Source organism: Bos taurus, chromosome 6, assembly GCF_002263795.3.
Source record: "Bos taurus isolate L1 Dominette 01449 registration number 42190680 breed Hereford chromosome 6, ARS-UCD2.0, whole genome shotgun sequence".
NCBI lineage: Eukaryota > Metazoa > Chordata > Mammalia > Artiodactyla > Bovidae > Bos > Bos taurus.
The window spans coordinates 4,090,497-4,110,283 of record NC_037333.1 but is presented as its reverse complement, the minus strand read 5'-3'; positions in this window follow the sequence as shown (position 1 = coordinate 4,110,283).

Genomic DNA, 19,787 nt, shown 5'->3' with positions numbered 1-19,787 from the left:
TTTTTCAAATAATTCTTTTCCCACTTAGATTGTTACAGGATAGTGAGTAGAGTTCCCTATGCTATATAGCAGATCCTTGTTGGTTATCCATTTTAAATATAGTAGTGTGTACATGCCAATTCCATGCTCCCTAACTATCTCTCACCAGTAACCATAAGTTCATTTTCTAAGTTTGTGAGTCTATTTTGTAAGTAAGTTATATATATATTTTTAGATTTGCATGTGAGCAATATCATACCATATTTTTGTTTCTTTGTCTGACTTATTGATACTTATTGATACTTCACTCAATGTGACAATCTCTAGCTCCATCTAGAGATGGCCCTGCAGATGTTGTTGCAGATATTAGAATTTTATTCTTTTAAATGACTAAGATCATTTACCCAGATTTATCAAGAATAAAAAGGGAGAGGGCCCAAATCAGTAAAGTTAGAAATGAAAATGAAGTTACAGCTGACACCATAGATATACAAATAAGAGACTACTATGAACGACTATATGCCAATAAAACAGACAAGCTAGGAAAATGGACAAATTCTTAGCAGGGTACAATTTCCCAAGTACCATTATATTGATTCAGTTTTAGTACTGGTAGTTTGTTCATATTTTCTATTTCTTCCTGGTTCAGTCTTGCTTAGGAAACTGTATCTTTCTAAGAATTTCTCCATTTATTCCAGGCTGTCTATTTTATTGTATATAGTTGTTCACAGTAGTCTTTCTTATATATCTGTAGTGTCAGTTGTAACTTCTCCTTTTTCATTGATTAGAGCCCTCTCCCTTTTTTTCTTTTTTTGTCATTAAAAATTTTTTTTTTAAAAATATAAATGTATTTATTTTAATTGGAGGCTAATTACTTTACTGGAGAAGGCAATGGCACCCCACTCCGGTACTCTTGCCTGGAAACTCCCATGGACGGAGGAGTCTGGAAGGCTGCAGTCCATGGGGTCGTGAAGAGTCAGACACGACTGAGTGACTTCACTTTCACTTTTCACTTTCATGCGTTGGAGAAGGCAATGGCAACCCACTCCAGCTTTCTTGCCTGGAGAATCCCAAGGATGGAGGATCCCCGTAGACATAGGCTGCTGTCTACAGGGTCGCACGGAGTCTGACACAACTGAAGCGACTTAGCAGCAGCAATTACTTTACAATATTTTATTGGTTTTTTTCCTTGATGAGTTTGGCTAAAGTTTTATCAATTTTACCTTTTTAAAGACTAGTTTTTAGTTTCATTAATTTTTTTCTATTGTTTATCAGTCTCGATTTCATTTATTTTTGCTCTGATCTTTATGATTTCTTTCCTTCTGCTAATTCTGATTTTATTTGTTCTTCTTTCACTAGTTCATCTAGATGTAAGATTAGTTTATTTGAGATTTTTCTTGTCTTATAAGAAACATTTTATTGCTTAAACTTCCCTCTTGGAACTGCTTTTGCTGCATTCCATAAGTTTTGGATCATCATGCTTTTATTTTCATTTTCTCTAGGTATTTTTTTTAATGTTTTATTTTGATTTCTTCAGTGAACCATTGGTTGTTTAGTAGCATATTGTTCAGCCTCCACATGTTTGTGATTTTTGCAGTATTTTTCTTGTGGCTGATTTTTAGTCTCATCATATTGTGGTCAGAAACGATGCTTGATATGATTTCAATCTTCTTATGTTTATTTAGACTTGTTTTGTGGCCTAGATGTGATCTATCTGGGAGAATGTTCTGTGTGCACTTGAATAGAATGTGCACTCTGCTGCTTTCAGATGTCATGTTCTATATACATCCATTAAGTGGATCTGGTCTAATGTGTTATTTGAGGCCAGGGTTTCCTTGTTGATTTTCTGTCTGGATACTGCTACCACTGATGTAAGTGGGATGTTAAAGTCCCTTACCATTTATTGTGTTATTGTCCCTTTATGTCCTTTAATGTTTGCTTTATGTATTTAGATGATACTATGTTGGGTACATATATATTTACAATTATTACATCTTCTTAGATTTATCTCTTGATCTTTATTACACAGTGTTGTATTTCATCTCTTCTAACTGTGTTTATGTAAAGGTCTATTTTGTCTTATATAAGTATTGCTACCTTGAGTATTTTCATGGAATATCTTTTTTAATCTCTTCATTTTCAGTCTTTGTGTGTCTGTAGATCTGAAGTGAGTTCTTGTGGGCAGTGTGTGTGTGTGTGTGTGTGTGTGTATGTAAATTCATCTTATTTTGTGTCTGTTCAGCCACTTGTCTTTTTATTAGAGGATTTAGGTAATTACTGATATGTGGTTCATATCATCATCATGTTCATTGTCTTGCAGTTACTTTTATAGGTCTTTTCCCCCCTTTTCTTCTGTTGTGACTGTCTTTAGTGTAATGTTTGGATTCTTTTTTCTCTGTTATAAGTATCTGTTATAAATTTTATATCTAATTGTTTTATGTATCACTTAATTGCTTCTGTGGGTATGAATGATTATACTTATTTTGGTTTTTTTTTTTTAAACTTTCCTTCTAACTTTGTCTATGGATAACTTCCCAACTTTATAATTTCCTTTACTTATATGCTTTTTCCTTTTTCAATTTTAATATTTCTAATTGTGACCTTTCTTGCTTAGAGAAGTTCCTTTAATATTTCTTGTAAAGCTAATTTGGTGGTGCTAAATTCTTTTAGCTTTTGCTTGTCTATAAAACTTTTTGATTTTTCCATCAAATCTGAATGAACGACTCACTAGATAGAGTATTCTTAGTTGTAGGTTTTTTCCCCTTTAAGCACTTTAAGTATATAGTGACACTCCCTTTTGGCCTACAGAGTTTCTGCCAAAAAGTCAACTTATAGCCTTTTGGGAGTTCCCTTGTATTTTAATCATTGTTTCTTCCTTGTAGCCTTTATTATTCTCTTTTTGTCTTTATTTATTTATTGGTTATTTTTATTACACTGTGTGTTGGTGTGTTCCTCTTTGAGTTTATCCCATATGGAATTTCTCTGCACTGCCTGGACATGGAGGATTGTTTCCTTTCCCAGGTTAGGGAAGTTTTCAGCTATGATGTCTTCAAATATGTTCCCGGCCCCTTTTCCTATCTTTTCTCCTTCTGAGATCCCTAAAATGCTAATATTAGTGTTCTTGTTTTCCCAGAGGTTTCATACACTGTCCACATTTTAAAAATTCTTTTCTTTTCTGTTTAGAATCAGTGATTTCCACTACTCCCTCTTTCAGCTCACTAATTCATTCCCCTGTGTCATTTAGTCTACTGTGGATTCCTTGTAGTTGTGTTTTTATTTCAGTTATTATATTCATCTGTTTGGTTGTTTTTTATATTCTATAACTAACTCTTGCATCCATTATTCTCCTTAATTATTTGATCATCTTTATGATTACTACCCTAAACTCTTTCTCAAGTAGATTGTCCAACTCCACTTCACTTGCTAAGTTGCTTCAGTCGTGTCTGACTCTGTGCGACCCCATAGATGGCAGCCCACCAGGCTCCCCCGTCCCTGGGATTATCCAGGCAAGAACACTGGAGTGGGGTGCCATTTCCTTCTCCAATGCATGAAAGTCAAAAGTGAAAGTGAAGTCGCTCCATCGTGTCCCACTCTTTGCGACCCCATGGACCGCAGCCCACCAGGCTCCTCCATCCATGGGACTCTTCAGGCAAGAGTACTGGAGTGGGGTGCCATTGCCTTCTCCATCACTTCACTTAGTTCTTCATAATTTTATCTGTTCTTTCATCTAGAGCATGTTTGTCTGTCACATCATTTTGCCTAAGCTGATGTTTGTATTTTTAAGATTCTGGTAGGTTAGTTACATTCCCCAACCTTGAAGAAGTGGACTTTTGCAGCATACTCCCCTAACCCCACCCACGCTATATGTCCTAGGAGAGCTGTGTGGGCGGGGCCTCCGTTGTGTCCAGCTGACTGTGTGAGGAGTCTTACAGGCTTAGTTGGTTGCCAGGCAGGCTGTGCCCTGTGGAGACCGACAGCAGCTGGCTGGCAGGGTTGGGTCACAAGGTGGCTTGCCGCAGCACCCCAGGGCTGCTGGCACCAGTGCTGGCTCACTCATAGGTGGCGTCAGAGTCCAGAAGACTCCAGCACTGTTGCCATACTCTGGTGGGTGGAGACATAACCTGGGGTTAGTGCCAGACCATGGGATTATGTACAGTCAGATGTGACTTAGCAACTAGACAACAGCAACAAATGTCAGGGAGTCTGGTTGTAGAGACCAGGGGGTCTAGAGTTAGTGTCAGATTGCTCCTGGGCAGGTGCCAGTTCCTGATACAGTTGGATCTGGGACATCCTAAAGCTTTTATTAACCTATTAGTGGGCAGGACCAAGGTCCAGCTGATCCCAGGGTAGGGACCCAGGACTAGCCTGCTGGTGGGCACACTATACCCAAAGGCTGTGCTTTGTGGTTTTCTTGCATCTGATGTCTGCCCCCTTGGGAGCTGAGGCTGGTCCATAAGCTAGAGGGCAGACTTCCCAGGGCTGCAGTCCAGTTGATTCAGGGGCTGGTACCTGCCAACTTGTGGGTGAAGCAGAGTCCTGAGCCCTCTGGTGGGCAGGGCCATGTCTAGAGGTTGCTGTTGGCTTAGGGAATCATAAGGCAGCCTGTCTGCTAATGGGTGAGGCTGTGTCCCTGGCCAGTTAGTTGCCTAGCTTGAGGCATTGCAACACTGGCACCTACATGTTGTTGCGCCGGAGCAGGGCTGTCCTGGAACTAACACGTTAGAGGGAGGATTCCGCAGTGCTGCCACTAGTACTGGTGTCCATGTGGTGGACATTCCCTCAGAAGGCTGCTGCCAATGTCTGTATCCCCACAGGAGTTTGTGGTTGCTCCCTGCCTCTCTGGGAGGCAGTATTGCTCTCCAAGACTAGCAGGTAGGTCTGATTTGTACTTCTTTCAAATGACTGTTTTTCCCCTGAGTCCTGGAACATGCGAAATTTTGTATGTGCCCTTTAAGAATGAAATCTCTATCTCCCTCAGTTCTCTGGGACTCTGGAAATTAAGCACCACTGGCCTTCAAAGCCAAGTGCTCTGGGGGCTCCTCTTCCCAGTGCAGGACCCCTGGGTTAGGGAGCACAATGTGAGGCTCAGACCTCTACTCCTGGGAGGACTTCTGCCATGTAATTATACTCTAGTTTGTGGGTCACCCACCCAGGGGTTCTGGAATTTGAGTATATCATGACTCTGTTTCTCCTACCTGTCTCATTGTGGTTCCTCCTTTATGTCTTTAGTTGTAGATTATTTTTTTTCTGATAGGTTCTACTGGGTTTCTGGAGAAGGCAATGGCACCCCACTCCAGTACTCTTGCCTGGAAAATCCCATGGATGGAGGGGCCTGGTGAGCTGCAGTCCATGGGGTCGCTAGGAGTCAGACACGACTGAGCAACTTCACTTTCACTTTTCACTTTCATGCATTGGAGAAGGTAATGGCAACCCACTCCAGTGTTCTTGCCTGGAGAATCCCAGGGATGGGGGAGCCTGGTGGGCTGCCGTCTATGGGGTCACACAGAGTCAGACACGACTGAAGCGACTTAGCAGCAGCAACTGGGTTTCATGATGGTTGTCCTACAGATGGTTGTGATTTTGGTATGCTCAATGAGAGATGAGCTCAGGGTCTGTCTACTCTGCCACCTTGGCAGAAGGTCCCTAGATATGCTATGCTTTTGTGTTTTTTTTTTTCCCCTACACTGCACAGTTTACAGGATCTTGGTTCCATGACTAGGGATTGAACCTGTGCCCCCTGCAGTGGAAGCTCAGAGTCCTAACCACTGAACTGCCAAAAAGTTCCCTGGACCCACTTGTTTTTAAAGTTGATGCTGTTCTCACAAAATACAGAGTTAATTTGATAATTTTTTTTACTTTCTGCTGCCGTTGCCTCCTCTGCCATGGTGCCTAGGCACCAGCCCCAGTCACGGTGCCATCTAATTTGAGAATTTTTCAACACTTCTTTTCTCAGAGTTATGGCTGCACTGTACATTTGTTTTAATTTTAAATTATTACTTTAAAAATTATAGTTTCAATCTAATTGCTTTGTATATAAAACTTAGCAATTACTGCTTAGAAGTAGCAATGAGGAAGCAAAGAATAGCTTTCACTTTGAACTGTATACTTTTATATAAAATTTGAATATTTTATTGCAAACATAATTATAAATATTAATAATTTAATTAAATAATACTTACTCCACCATTCTTCAAGCTACCAAGTAAGCAAATAAATTCAGCTGACTGAGTTGGTTATTTTTCCACCAACCAGCTGGCTCCAGCAGAGGAAGTGGGGTTGAGTGGGCTTGGCTAAGTAGACAAACCAAGCAAGAGTTCATGCTTTGGCCTTCACCAAGGTGTGTGTCTTTGAATTGCTCTGCATTCAGCCTGGGGGAACCCTTCAAATGAACACAAATTATCAGAAAAAAAAAATCAAGTTTGTCAATGTCCAATCTGAACAGCCAACATGACCAGATTTAGCTCTTTAAAATACCCTTGTGTGTGTGTGTGTATGTGCACACATTCATGCACACATACATACCCATAAAAGTACCACACTTTTAACCTCCTTTTAATAAAAAAAATGAGTAACCAGGCAAACAGGGGCACATGAAGGTGTTTAATTTCTGTTAACGTAAAATGTATTTGTGATATTCTTGTTATTTTACCAATATTGTATGTTTTCTTAGTGTCTGGCATCAAATCCTTGAAAATTCTCACCCACTGAGAATATTGAGGTTCTTTTGTGGTTGAAAGTCCTAAGTACTCTGTGTAACCACTCTTTCAACTTTCCCTTCTGTTACCTTCTATTCTAGGTACCCACCTAAACCTGTGGTCCTTCGTAGTTACCCTAACTAGCTGTCTATTGTCCTGAGTTGTATAACCACCTGGGCTAATTCTACTGTCAAACATTGGATTCTTGGAGTGGGAAAGAAAAGACCAGAAGGTCCTGTGACCTAAACAGGATCTGCTCTCCAACCTCCTCATTGCCCTAAAAGATCTCCCTTTTAGGCAAAGGACATACCAGATATGTTAGATTAAACTTACTTATATTCAACTGCTGTCTAAAATGTTTTATGGTTGAAATTTATTCTAAGCACATAATACATTTCTAATTTGGGAAGATAATTTTGAATAACTTCATAAACATGAGGAGAATAAAAACAATAGAGAGAATAGGAACTGGAGAGTTTTCAAACACTTCCAATGTTTTCTATACTTATAAGCAGCCTCACAGAGACTACCTCTATTGGCCTTGAAAGGTGTGTGAAAGAATGAAAAAGACTTCAGAGTTTATTTGCAAATAAGCTGGGAAAAACTTCTGAACCCAGCAAGAATTTCCACCTTAGGGTGAGAGGAAGAATTATGAGTCTTCTAGCAAAACAGAAACATCCAGTTCTACCTATTTTCATGTCTTGATCCTGCTCACTCCTTTGCAATCCCATCCACATATGTTTTCTTTTTAATTGGATTTTAAAGAACACCTGTGTTAAGTTCTTCATAACAACATTTCCTGTTTCCGTTTATGATCCATCTGGAATTTAAGTTCCTTTAGTTGAAAATTCCCATAGCCTTATTTTCAAGATAGGAAAAATGATGTGCCAGAATCAGCCAGTCTGCTTGGTAATGAATACTACTTATAAACAATGTATACAGCCATTTGCACGCTGTGCTGAATAAGACATATCTTTCCTCTATTAGAAAAGCCAAATTGCCTTTAAAATTTTTTAAATTTTTATTGGGGTACAGTTATTTCACAATGTTGTGTTAGTTTCTGCTGTACAACAAAGAGAACCAGCTATAGGTATACATGTAATCCCACCCCTTTTGGACCTCCCTCCCCCCACCCTTCAGTGCCGTCTGTCTAGGTCATCACGGAGCACCAAAGTGAGCTCCCTGCACTATACAATATGTTCCCACTAGGCATCTGTCTTACACACGGCAGTGCACATGTCATCCCCAACCTCCCAATTCATCCCACCCAACTCCCCCACTATCCACACATCCATTTCCTATACCTGTGGCTCTATTCCTGCCCTGAAAATAGGTTCATCTGTATCATTTTCCTAGATTCCCTATATACGTGCATTAATACACAGTATGTGTTTCTCTCTTTCTGACTTACTCTGTATGACAGACTCTAGGTCCATCCAAGTCTCTGCAAATGACCCAATTTCATCCCTTTTTATTCTGTTGTATATTTGTACCATGTCTTCTTTGTCCATTCATCAGTTTAAAAAAAAAAAAAAAACTTCAGGCTGTAAAGTTTATATCTGCCTTGACTTTCAAGTTGTAGCCACCAAATCATGATGGTGGAATGGGAAGATCCCAGGCTTACATTCTCACATGGACACACCAAAACTACAACTACATGTAGAACAACTGTCTCTGAGAACAACCTGAAGCCCAGGGAAGCAGATTTTCTGAAACTAAGGATGTGTGTGTGTGTGGTGTGGAAGCATCACATCAAAATGGGCAGGAGAGGCAGAGATGCAGTCTAGTTAGAACCCGCACTCTTGGTGCAGCAATCCATAAGCAGGAGGAACATCGCAAGCATGGGGGCCCCCTGAGGAATGAGGAGTCTGAGTCCTACATCAGGCTCCCCGGCCTGAGGCTCCTGCACTGGAAAGATGAGCCCCCAATATGTCTGGCTTTGAAAACCAACAGGGCTTACATTTGGGAGAGGGGGAGGGCTGTGGGAAACCAAGACTCTATTCTTGAAGGATTTGTGCACAATTTCACTGTCTCCAATTTCCAATGCAGAGACAAAAGCTTCAAAAGCACCTATGTCATATAAGGAGATTCACTGACTAATTTTAGGATCTAAAGTGGAACGGCAAGGCTTTGGTGGAAATTTCCCTAGGAATGAAAGTTTTGGTAGGTGGCAGACTTTTTCACTCTCCTTTCACTTAGCTGGCCTGGTACTGGTAGGTACTATTTCTGTCACTCACCATCAATTTAACTAACACCCTGCACCCCACCCTGGCATTTTCTTGAGGACCAGCTGTGCTCAACCTATCTATTCTAGCTGTCCTCTAGGACAGCCTCACCCAGTGGTCAGACTTAGCCTGCTCTGATACCCCTCAAAAAGCATCTCCACAGCAGAGGGCCAGCCATACACACCAAAATTGCCACAGCAGTCATGGTCAGGCCTCAGATAAAATTGGACCAGGGACAAGCCCTGCCCACTGGGATACCTGAAGCAGTCACAGCTGAGCCACACAATCAGCCATGGGCTAGTCCCACTCACCAGAAGAGTAGTGGTGTGGTGTTAGTCGCTCAGTCATGTCTGACTCTCTGTGACCCCATGGACTGCAGTGCCCTCCAGGCTTCTTTGTCCATGGGATTTTCCAGGCAAGAATACTACAGTGGGTCACCATTTCCTCCTCCAGCGAATCTTCCTGACCCAGGGATTCAACCTGGGCCTCTTGCATTGCAGGCAGATTCTTTACTGTCTGAGCCACCAGGGAAGCCCATTCACCAGTAAAGAATGCAGGGCATACCCTGGAGCACCCAGCTCTGGTGATCAGAGAAGGTTATGCCACTGGGCCCCAAAGGACATGTTCTATAATAAGGTCACTCCTTCAAGACCAGGTGTGGCGCTAATATAGCTAATAAAGAGAACAAGGCAAAATGAAGAGAATGTTTTCAAGACAAAACCTTAGAAAAGGAACTAACCAAAAATGGAGATAAGCAACTTAACTAGATAAAGGGTTCAAAGTAATAGTCATAACCATGTTAACCAAACTTAGGAGAAGGATGTGTGAACTCAGTGAGAATCACAACAAACAGATACAAAATATTTTTGAAAAAACAATCAGAACTGAAGAACATAATAACTGAAGTTAATAAAGTAGCACCAGAGGGAATCAACAGATCAGAGGAGGCAGAAGAGTGAATCAGAGATCTGACACATAGGGTAATAGAAATCACCCATCTAGAAAACTAAAAAGGAAAAAGTAATTAAGGGTAGTTTAAGGCAGCCCCTGGGACAACATCAAGCATACAAATATTTGCATCATAAAAGTTTCAGAAAGAGAAGAGAGAAAAGGATGGAAAACCTATTTGAAGAAATAATGGCTCCAAACATCCTTAACTTGGTGAAAGAAACAGTCATCCGAGTCCTAGAAGCAGAGTCCCACACCAAGGCACATTACAGTTAACTGTTAAAGACAAGAGAATATTAAGAGTAACAAGAAAAGAACAACTTGTTAAATATAAGGGAACATCCATAAGATAACCAGCTGATTTGTCAGCATAAACTTTGTGCATTTTTGCCCTTTAAAAAATTTTTATTTAATATTGCAGTACAGTTGATTGACAATTTTGTGTTAAGTTTCAGGTGTGCAGCAAAAGGATGTAGTTATACATATATCTAATTCTGCAGTATTCTTGCCCAGAGAATTCCACGGACAGAGGAGCCTGGCAGGCTGCAGTCCTGGGGTCACAAAGAGTCGGACATGACTGAGTGATTAACACTCTCTCAAACTCTATGATTTAGTAAACTTCACAATTCAGCATGTTGTGCAACCATCACCATGATTAGCTTCCAGAACATTTTTAGCCCCTCCCCAAAGAAATTGGATACCTATCTCCCCGCTCCTTTCTGCCCCTGGCAACCACTAATCAGTTTTCTGTATCTATCGTCTTCCTGTTCTTGAAATTTGATATGAATGGAATCATATACCATGTGACTTTTCGTGTCTGGCATCTTTTGCATAGCATCAGGTTTTTAGGATCTGTCCAAACTATAGCAAATATTAGTATTTCACTCATTTTTATGATCAAATAATATTCCATCATAAGGATATACCACATTTTGTTTATCTGTGCATCAGTTAATGGACATTTAGGTTAATTCCATCTTTTGATTATTTGGAACAATGCTATGAACATTCCTGCACAAATTTTTGTTTGGAAACCTGTTTTCAATCCTTTTGTGTATATACCTAGGGGTAGAACAGTGGTTGCACCATTTTATAGACCTACCAGCAATGTGTGAAGGTTTCCATTTCTTCACATGCTCCCCAACACTTTTAATAAACAAATGGAAAATAATTCCATATACAAATGCCAACAAGCACATGAAAAGATGCTCAACATCATTAGTCATCGTTGAAATGCAAATCAAAACCACAACGAAACTGGAGCCTATTATACAGAGTGAAGTAAGCCAGAAGGAAAAACACCAATACAGTATACTAACGCATATATATGGAATTTAGAAAGATGGTAACAATAACCCTGTATACGAGACAGCAAAAGAGACACTGATGTATAGAACAGTCTTATGGACTCTGTGGGAGAGGGAGAGGGTGGGAAGATTTGGGAGAATGGCATTGAAACATGTGAAACGTCATGTATGAAACGAGATGCCAGTCCAGGTTCAATGCACGATGCTGGATGCTTGGGGCTGGTGCACTGGGACGACCCAGAGGGATGGTGTGGGGAGGGGGGAGGGAGGAGGGTTCAGGATGGGGAACACATGTATACTAATTAAATAATTTTCTATTAAAGAAAAAAAAATATACATAATGTAAAATTGATCATTTCAACTATTTTCGAGTGTACAGTTCAGTGGCATTAAGTACATTCACAATATTGTGATGCTTACTCCTTGGAAGGGAAGTTATGACCAACCTAGATAGCACATTCAAAAGCAGAGACATTACTTTGTTGACAAAGGTCTGTATACTCAAAGCTATGGTTTTTCCAGTAGTCATGTATGGATGTGAGAGTTGGACTGTGAAGAAGGCCAAGAATTGATGCTTTTGAACTGTGGTGTTGGAGAAGACTCTTGAGAGTCCCTTGGACTGCAAGGATATCCAGCCAGTCCATTCTGAAGGAGATCAGCCCTGGGATTTCTTTGGAAGGAATGATGCTAAAGCTGAAACTCCACTACTTTGGCCACCTCATGCGAAGAGTTGACTCATTGGAAAAGACTCTGATGCTGGGAGGGATTGGGGGCAGGAGGAGAAGGGGACGACAGAGGATGAGATGCCTGGATGGCATCACTGACTCGATGGACGTGAATCTGGGTGAACTCCGGGAGTTGGTGATGGACAGGGAGGCCTGGCGTGCTGCGATTCATGGGGTCATAAAGAGCTGGACATGACTGAGTGACTGAACTGAACTGAACGGTGGATTTATTCTTAGTTTTTTAAGGAAGCTCCATACCATCTTCCATAATGGCTGTATCAACTTATGTTCCCACCAGCAATGTAAGAGGGTTCCCTTTTCTCCACACCCTCTTCAGCATTTATTGTTGTAGACTTTTTGATGATGGTCATTGTGACTGGTGTGAGGTTGTATCTCATTGTAGTTCTGATTTGTATTTCTCTAGTAATGAGCAATGTTAAGCATCTTTTCATGTGTTTGTTAGCCATCTGTATGTCTTCTTTGGAGAAATGTCTGTTTACATCTTTTTACCACTTTTTGATTGGGTTGTTTCTTTTTCTGGTATTGAGTTGTATCAACTGCTTGTATATTTTGGAAATTATTTGTCAGATGGTTCCTTTGCTATTATTTTCTCCCATTCTGAGGGTTGTCTTTTCACCTTGTTTATAGCTTCCTTTGCCGTGCAAAAGCTTTTAAGTTTAATTAGTTCCCACTTGTTTATTTTTGTTTTTATTTCTATTACTCTAGGAGGTGGGTCATAGAGAATCTTGCTTTGATTTATGTCATCAAGTGTTCTGCCTATGTTTTCCTCTAAGTTTTATAGTTTCTGATCTTACATTTAGGTCTTTAATCCATTTTGAGTTTATCTTTGTGTGTGGTGTTAGGAAGTGCTCTAATTTCATTCTTTTACATGTAGCTATCCAGTTTTCCCAGCAGCATTTATTGAAGAGGCTGTCTTTGCCCCATTGTATATTCTTGCCTCCTTTGTCAAAATAAGGTACCCACAGGTGCATGGGTTTATTTCTGGGCTTTCTATCTTGTTCCATTGGTATATATTTCTGTTTTTGTGCCAGTACCATACTGTCTTGATGTGTAAGTATTCTTATTAATGCTTTAATAATTATGATGTAAAGAATTTTAACTTAGTTTTAGAAATTTTCAATTTTGGAGTCAAAGGCAAATATATCCCAAGTAATTTCTATTTACTTTTATTAATAAATAATCTTATTTCACTTTGGGATCAGAAACTGTTGTTTATATTATTTCTGCTTTATGGCACTGTATTATTTTACTGCTGCTGCCTTAGAAAATTGCCATCAACTTAGCATCTTAAAGCAAGACAAATTTATTTTTTCCACAGCTCTGGAGGTCAGAAGTCCAGTGGGCTTGGAAGGTTTCTCTGTTTCAGGTCTCACAAAGGAGAAATTAAGGTGTCAATTAACTTGGACTTTTATCAAGGAACTTTGGAATAGAATTTGCTTCCAGGTTTATTCTAGTTGCAGGCAGAATTCAATTCAATATGTTTGTAGGACTGAGTTCCTGTTTCCTTATTGGCTAAAAGACAAGTGCCAGTCTTTGTTCTTGCCCATGTTCCTTCTCAGGCTTTGCATGTGGTTCCCTCCAGTGATAGTAGGTCATCTATCTTTCATGCTCTCAGTCTGTCTGAATTCTCTTTTTACTACTTCTGACTCCAGCTGGAGAAAATTCTCTGCTTTTAAGGGCTCAGGTGATTAGATTGGGCCTACCTGATAATCCAATATAATTTTCCTCTGTATTAACATTAGTTTATAAACATAATCACCTCTGCATAATCCCTTTGGCTATGTTATGTAACTTACATATTCTAGGGAACCAGGCATGGATATCTTTTAGGGGGCCTCTGTGTATATCACTAACTTTTCAAGATGTTTCTTTGTGACCTAACACACGGTAAAATTTTAAAATGGTGCATGTGCAGTAGAGAAAACAGCTCTATTTTCTTTTTCAGATTTTTACATAAACTTATAAGACCTCCTTTATTCATGATGTTCAGATCTCATATATCTTTACTTATTGTCAACTTGACCTGCCTTGCCTACAAGTAGAGTTATAATCTCTAAATTTTAGGGTATTTCTATTTCTTTATATAGTTTCAACTTTATGTAGATTGCTTCTGTGTTATTTGAGCATTGATATTAATAACTTATTTTTATTATAAATGGGGAGTTTCAGCTTTATAAATGTCCTTCTTTTGTCTTTGTTAATGATTTGCCTGAATTTACCTGATTAAGAATTCAAGGTTGTAAATCCTGGTTTACTTCATTTTTAAATATTTATTTTATTGTGGTATAATTGATTTACAATGTTATGTTAATTTCTGCTGTGCAGCAATGTGATTCAGTTATACATGAATGTACATTCCTTTTTATATTATTTTCCATTATGGCTTATCATAGGATATTTAATAGAGTTCTCTGTGCTATACAGTAGTACTTTTTTATCCATTCTATGTGCAGTAGCTTGCATTTGCTAATCCTAAACTCCCAATCAATTCCTCCCTCAACCTCCTTCACCATCAGCAAACACAAGTCTATGCTCTATGTCTGTGAGTCTGTTTCTATTTCACAGATAAGATCATGATGTCATATTTTAGATTCCACATTTAAGTAATATCATATGGTATTTGTCTTTCTCTTTCTGACTTACTTCACTTAGTATAATAATCTCTAGTTATATCCATGTTGTTTCAAATGGTGTTATTTCATTATTTTTTTCTGGCTGAATATTATTTCATTGTGGTGTATACCACAACTTCTTTATCCATTCATCTCTTGATAAATATCTATGCTACTTCCTTATCTCAGCTATTGGGAATAGTGCAATTATGAACATAAGGGTGAATGTAGAATTTAATTATTGTTCTGTCAGTATATATGCCCAGGAGTGGTGTTGTTAATCATATGGGAACATATGGTCTTCCCTGATAGCTCAGAGAGTAAAGAATCTGCCTGCAATGTGGAAGACCTGGTTTAATTCCTGGGTTGGGAAGATCCCTTACAGAAGGGAATGACAACCCAGATCAGTATTTTTGCCTGGGAAAATATGGAGAGACGAACTTGGTGGGTTACAGTCCATGGGATCCCGAAGTGTTGAGCACGGCTGAGTGACTAACGTGGGAAGATTATTTTCAGGTTTTTAAAGGAATTTCCATACTATTTTCTGTAGTGAATAAACCAATTTATATTCCCACCAACAGTGTAAGAGAGTTCCCTTTTTTCTATATTCTTTCAAGCATGTTGTTTGCAGACATTTTAATGACGGATATTCTGAACAGTCTGAGGTGGTACTTCACTGTAGTTTTGATTTGCATTTCTCTAATAATTAGTGATGTTGAACATCTTTTCATGGCCCTCTTGGCCACCTGTATGTCTTCTTTGGAAAAATGTGTATTTACATTTTCTGCCCATTTTTCGATTGGGTTTTTTCCTGTTTTTTTTTTTTTTTGTTGTTGTTGTTGTTGTTATTATTGTTATTGTGTTGTATGAGTTCTTTCTATACTTTAAATTAACCCCTTGTCAGTTGCATCATTTCCAAACATTTTCCCTCAGTCTGTCAATTTTCCTTTTGCTTATGATTTCCTTTGTTTTATTTATGGCTTTCTTTGCTGTCCAAGAGCTTGATGAGGTCCCATTTGTTTATTTTTGCTTTTATTTCTATTGCCTTGGGAGACTGACCTAAGAAAACATTTGGTATGATTTATGTCAGAAAATATTTTACCTATGTTCACTTCTATGAGTTTTATGGTATCATGTCTTATGTTTATGTCTTTAAATCATTTTGAGTTTATGTTTGTGTATGGTAAAAGGGTGTGTTCTAAATTCATTTTTTAACATATGACTGTCCAGCTTTCCCAACACCAGTCGCTGAACAGACTGTCTTTTTTTCTATAGTACATTCTTGCCTCCTTTGTCATGGATTAATTGACCATGGGTGTGTGGGTTTATTTCTGGGCTGTCTGTTCTGTCCCATTGATCCCCATCTCTGATTTTGTACCAATATCACACTGTTTTGATTAATGTAGCTTTATAGTATTGTCTGGGAGGGTTATGCCTCCTGCATTGTTCTACATTCTTGGGATTGTTTTGGCAATTCTGTCTTTCATGGTGCCATATACATTTTAGAATTATTCTAGCTCTGTGAAAAATGTCACGGATAATTTGATAAAGATCACATTAAATCTGTAGATCTCTTTGACTAGTATGGCCATTTTGAAAATATTAATTCTTTCAACTGGAGAGCATGGGTTATTTTTCCATTTCTTTGAATCATCTTTAATTTCCTTTATTAATGTTTTATAGTTCTTAGGATCTAAGTCTTTCACTTCCTTGGTCAGGATTTTTACTAAATATTCTACTTTTTAAGATGCAGGTTTTAAGGAGATTGTTTAAATTCGCTTTCTGAGCCCAGGGGCTGCACCTAATGAGTCCAGCTACTGAAGCCAGTGCACCCTAGGACCCGTGCTCTGCAACAAGAGGGTCACTGCAGTGAGAAACCCATGCACTTCAAGCAGGGAAAAGCCCTCACAGCAGTGAGGACCCAGCACAGCCAAAAATTTTTTTTAAAAAGTAAAATAAGTGACTTTATGCATCCTGTTGCCTCCCAAATAAGCAACCATATTATATAAGCTTCTGACAGACACTTCTCATGTTTGTTTGTTTTTAATTTGTGGGAAAAAAACACACATTGGGGCTCCCCCAGTGGCTCAGCGGTGAATAGTCTGCCTGTGGAGTGGGGGACGTGGGAAAGGCAGGTTCGATCCCTGTGTCAGGAGGATCCTCTAGTGGAGTGGGTGGAAACCCACTCCAGTATTCTTGCTTGGAGAGCTCCATGGACAGAGGAATCTGGCTGGCTGCAGTCCATAGGGTCACAAAGAGTTGGATGTGACTGAGCAACTGAGCACACACAAAAAACACATAACACAATTACCATCAAAATTATTTTTAAGTGTACAGCTTAGTAGTATTAATTATATTCAAATTGTTAAGTTCCAGTGTTTTTAAAATAAGATATGAATAAATATGAACATACTATCTTGTTTTACTTACTTTTTGGCCACAGTGTGGCATGTGGGATCTTAATTTCCTGAACCTCTGCCCCCTGTATTGGAAGGTGGAGTCTCAACCACTGGACTCTGGGGAAGTCCTGATATTATCTTATTTTTTAAAATATTCTATATACATTGTTCCATACATTGATGTTTTCATTTTCCATTATATCCTGGAGATCTATCCATGAAAACTTCCTCATTCTTTTGCCAAGTGGCTTGGTATTCCATTGTGTGGATGTATAGTTGTTTATTTGACCAGCTCTCCTTAGAAAAACGCTTGCTTTTTCCTAGTATTTTACTGTTGTAAATGAATGCCATAGTCAATAACTATATATATACATCGTTTTGGGTGTATGCAGATATATTTGCAGAACAAATTTCCTGAAGTGTGATTGCTGGGTGAAAGAGTAAATACATTTGTAGTTTTGCTTCCCACTGGCAATATATGAAAATGCCTGTTCCCTGTAGCCTCATCAACAGACTATGTTGTAAAATCTTGGATTTTTGCCAAGCTGATAAATGAGAAATGCAATCTCAAAAATAAATAAATTCCTTTTCTAATATTTTATTGTTAATTTAAAGAAATGCAACTGATTTCTGCATGTTAATCTTGTATCTTGCTACCTTACTGAATGTATTTATCAGTTCTAATAGTCATCTGCATATGATGACAACTTTACCTCTTCCCTTTCAATCTGTAAACCCTTTCTTTCTTGATTCTGTTATTTCTTTCTCTGCTTGCTGTGGCTAGGATTTCAGAAGGCATATTGGATAGAAGTGGTGAGAGTGGTCGTTCTTGTAGCAGGAGAGCTTTCAGGTCTTCACCTCTGCGTGTTACATTGGTTGTGGTTTGTGATAAATAGTTTTCACTATATTGAGATATGTTGTCTCTAAACTCGCTTTGGTAAGAGTTTTTGTCATGAATGAATGTTGAGTTTTAGCAATTGCTTTTTCTGGCTTTTGTCTTTTATTGATGTGGTGCATCACATTGATTAATTTGTATATTTTGAAACATCCTCACAACCATGGGATGAATCCAACTTGGTCATGGTGTATAATCATTTTTTAAAATTTTAATTAATTTATTTTAATTGGAGGCTAATTACTTTACAACACTGTAGTGGCTTTTGCCATACATCGACATGAATCAGCCATGGGTGTACACGTGTATAATCATTTTTTGTGTTGTTGGATTCACTTATTCGTTTGCTATTATTTTGTTGAGACTTCTTGCATTGATATTCATCAGAGATATTAGCTTATAATTTTCTGTTTTGGTAGTGTTTTTGTCTGGTTTTGGTATCAGGTTGATGTTGGCTTCATAGAATGTCTTTGGGAGTATTCCTTTCTATTCAGTCTTTTGGAATAGTCTTGAGAAGGAATGATGTAAATTCTTCTTCATGTGGTAGGTAGAATTTACCTGTGAAGCCATTGGGTCCCTGGATTTTGTTTTTAGAGAGTATTTTAAATTGAGAGATTCTTTTAACTTCTAGTCATTGGTATGTTCAAATTATCTATTTCTTCTTGATTCAGCTTTAGTGAACCTTGTTCATTTTTATGGGCCATCAAATTTGTTGTCATATAATTGTTCATTGTACTCTTATGGTTTTTGTAATTCTGTGGTATCAGTTGTTATTTCTCCTTTTCATTTCTTATTTTGTTTATTTGGATCCTCTTTCTTTTTTTCTTGGTGAGCCTGGCCAGAAATTTGTCAATCTTGTTTATACCCTTTCAAAGAACCAGCTCTTGTTTATATTGATTTTTTACTATTTTTTTTAATCTTTCCCTGATGCTGGGAAAGATTGAAGGTGAAAGGAGAAGGGAAAGACAGAGGATGAGATGGCTGGATGTTATCGCTGACTCAATGCACATGAGTTTGAGTAAACTCTGGGAGTTGGTGATGGACAGGGAAGCCTGGCGTGCTGCAGTCCATGGGGTCACAAAGAGTTGGACATGACTGAGCAAATGAACTGAACTGAAATGTTTATCCATTTCTTCATAGAACCAGCTTTATTTCTATCGATCTTTTATTTTTGTAGTCTGTATTTCATTTATTCTGCTCTAATTTTATGGTTTCTTTCCTTCTACTAACTCAGGGTTTGTTCTTTCTCTGCTCGGTACAGGCATAGGGTTAGGGTGTTTACCTGAGACTTTTCTTGTGCCCTAAGGTAAGATTGTATTGCTATAAAATTCCCTCTTAGACCAGCTTTTGCCACATCCCATTTGTTTTGGCTCATAGTATTTTGTATTCATTTGTCTTTAGGTATTTTTTAATTTCCTCTAATTTTTTTCAGTGATCCACTGGTTGGTTAGTAAAATATTATTTAACCTCCATGTGTTTTGTTTTTTCCCCTTGTAGTTGATTTCTAATCTCATAGTACTGAGTTTGTGGGGAAAAATGTTTGATTTCAATTTTCTTAAAATTTTTACTGAGGTTTGCTCTTTGGTCCAGCATGTGATCAATCCTGGAGAAAGTTCTATGTGCACTTGAAAAAAATGTGTATTCTGCTGCTTTTGGATGTGATACTAATAAATATCAATTAAGTCTACCAGGTCTAGTGTCTCATTTAAGGCCTGTGTTTCCTTGTTGATCTCCTGTCTGGATGATCTGTCCATTGATGAAAGTGGGGTTTTATAGTTCACCACTATTACTTTTACTGTTGATGTCTCCTCTTAAGGCTCTTAGCATTTGCCTTATATGTTGAGGTACTCCTATGCTGGGTGCATATATATTTAGATTTGTTATATCTTCTTGGATTGATCCCTAGATCCTTATGTGTAGGGAACCTTCTTTGTTTCCTGTTGTTCATTTGCTCAGTTGTGTCCAACTCTTTGCAACCCTG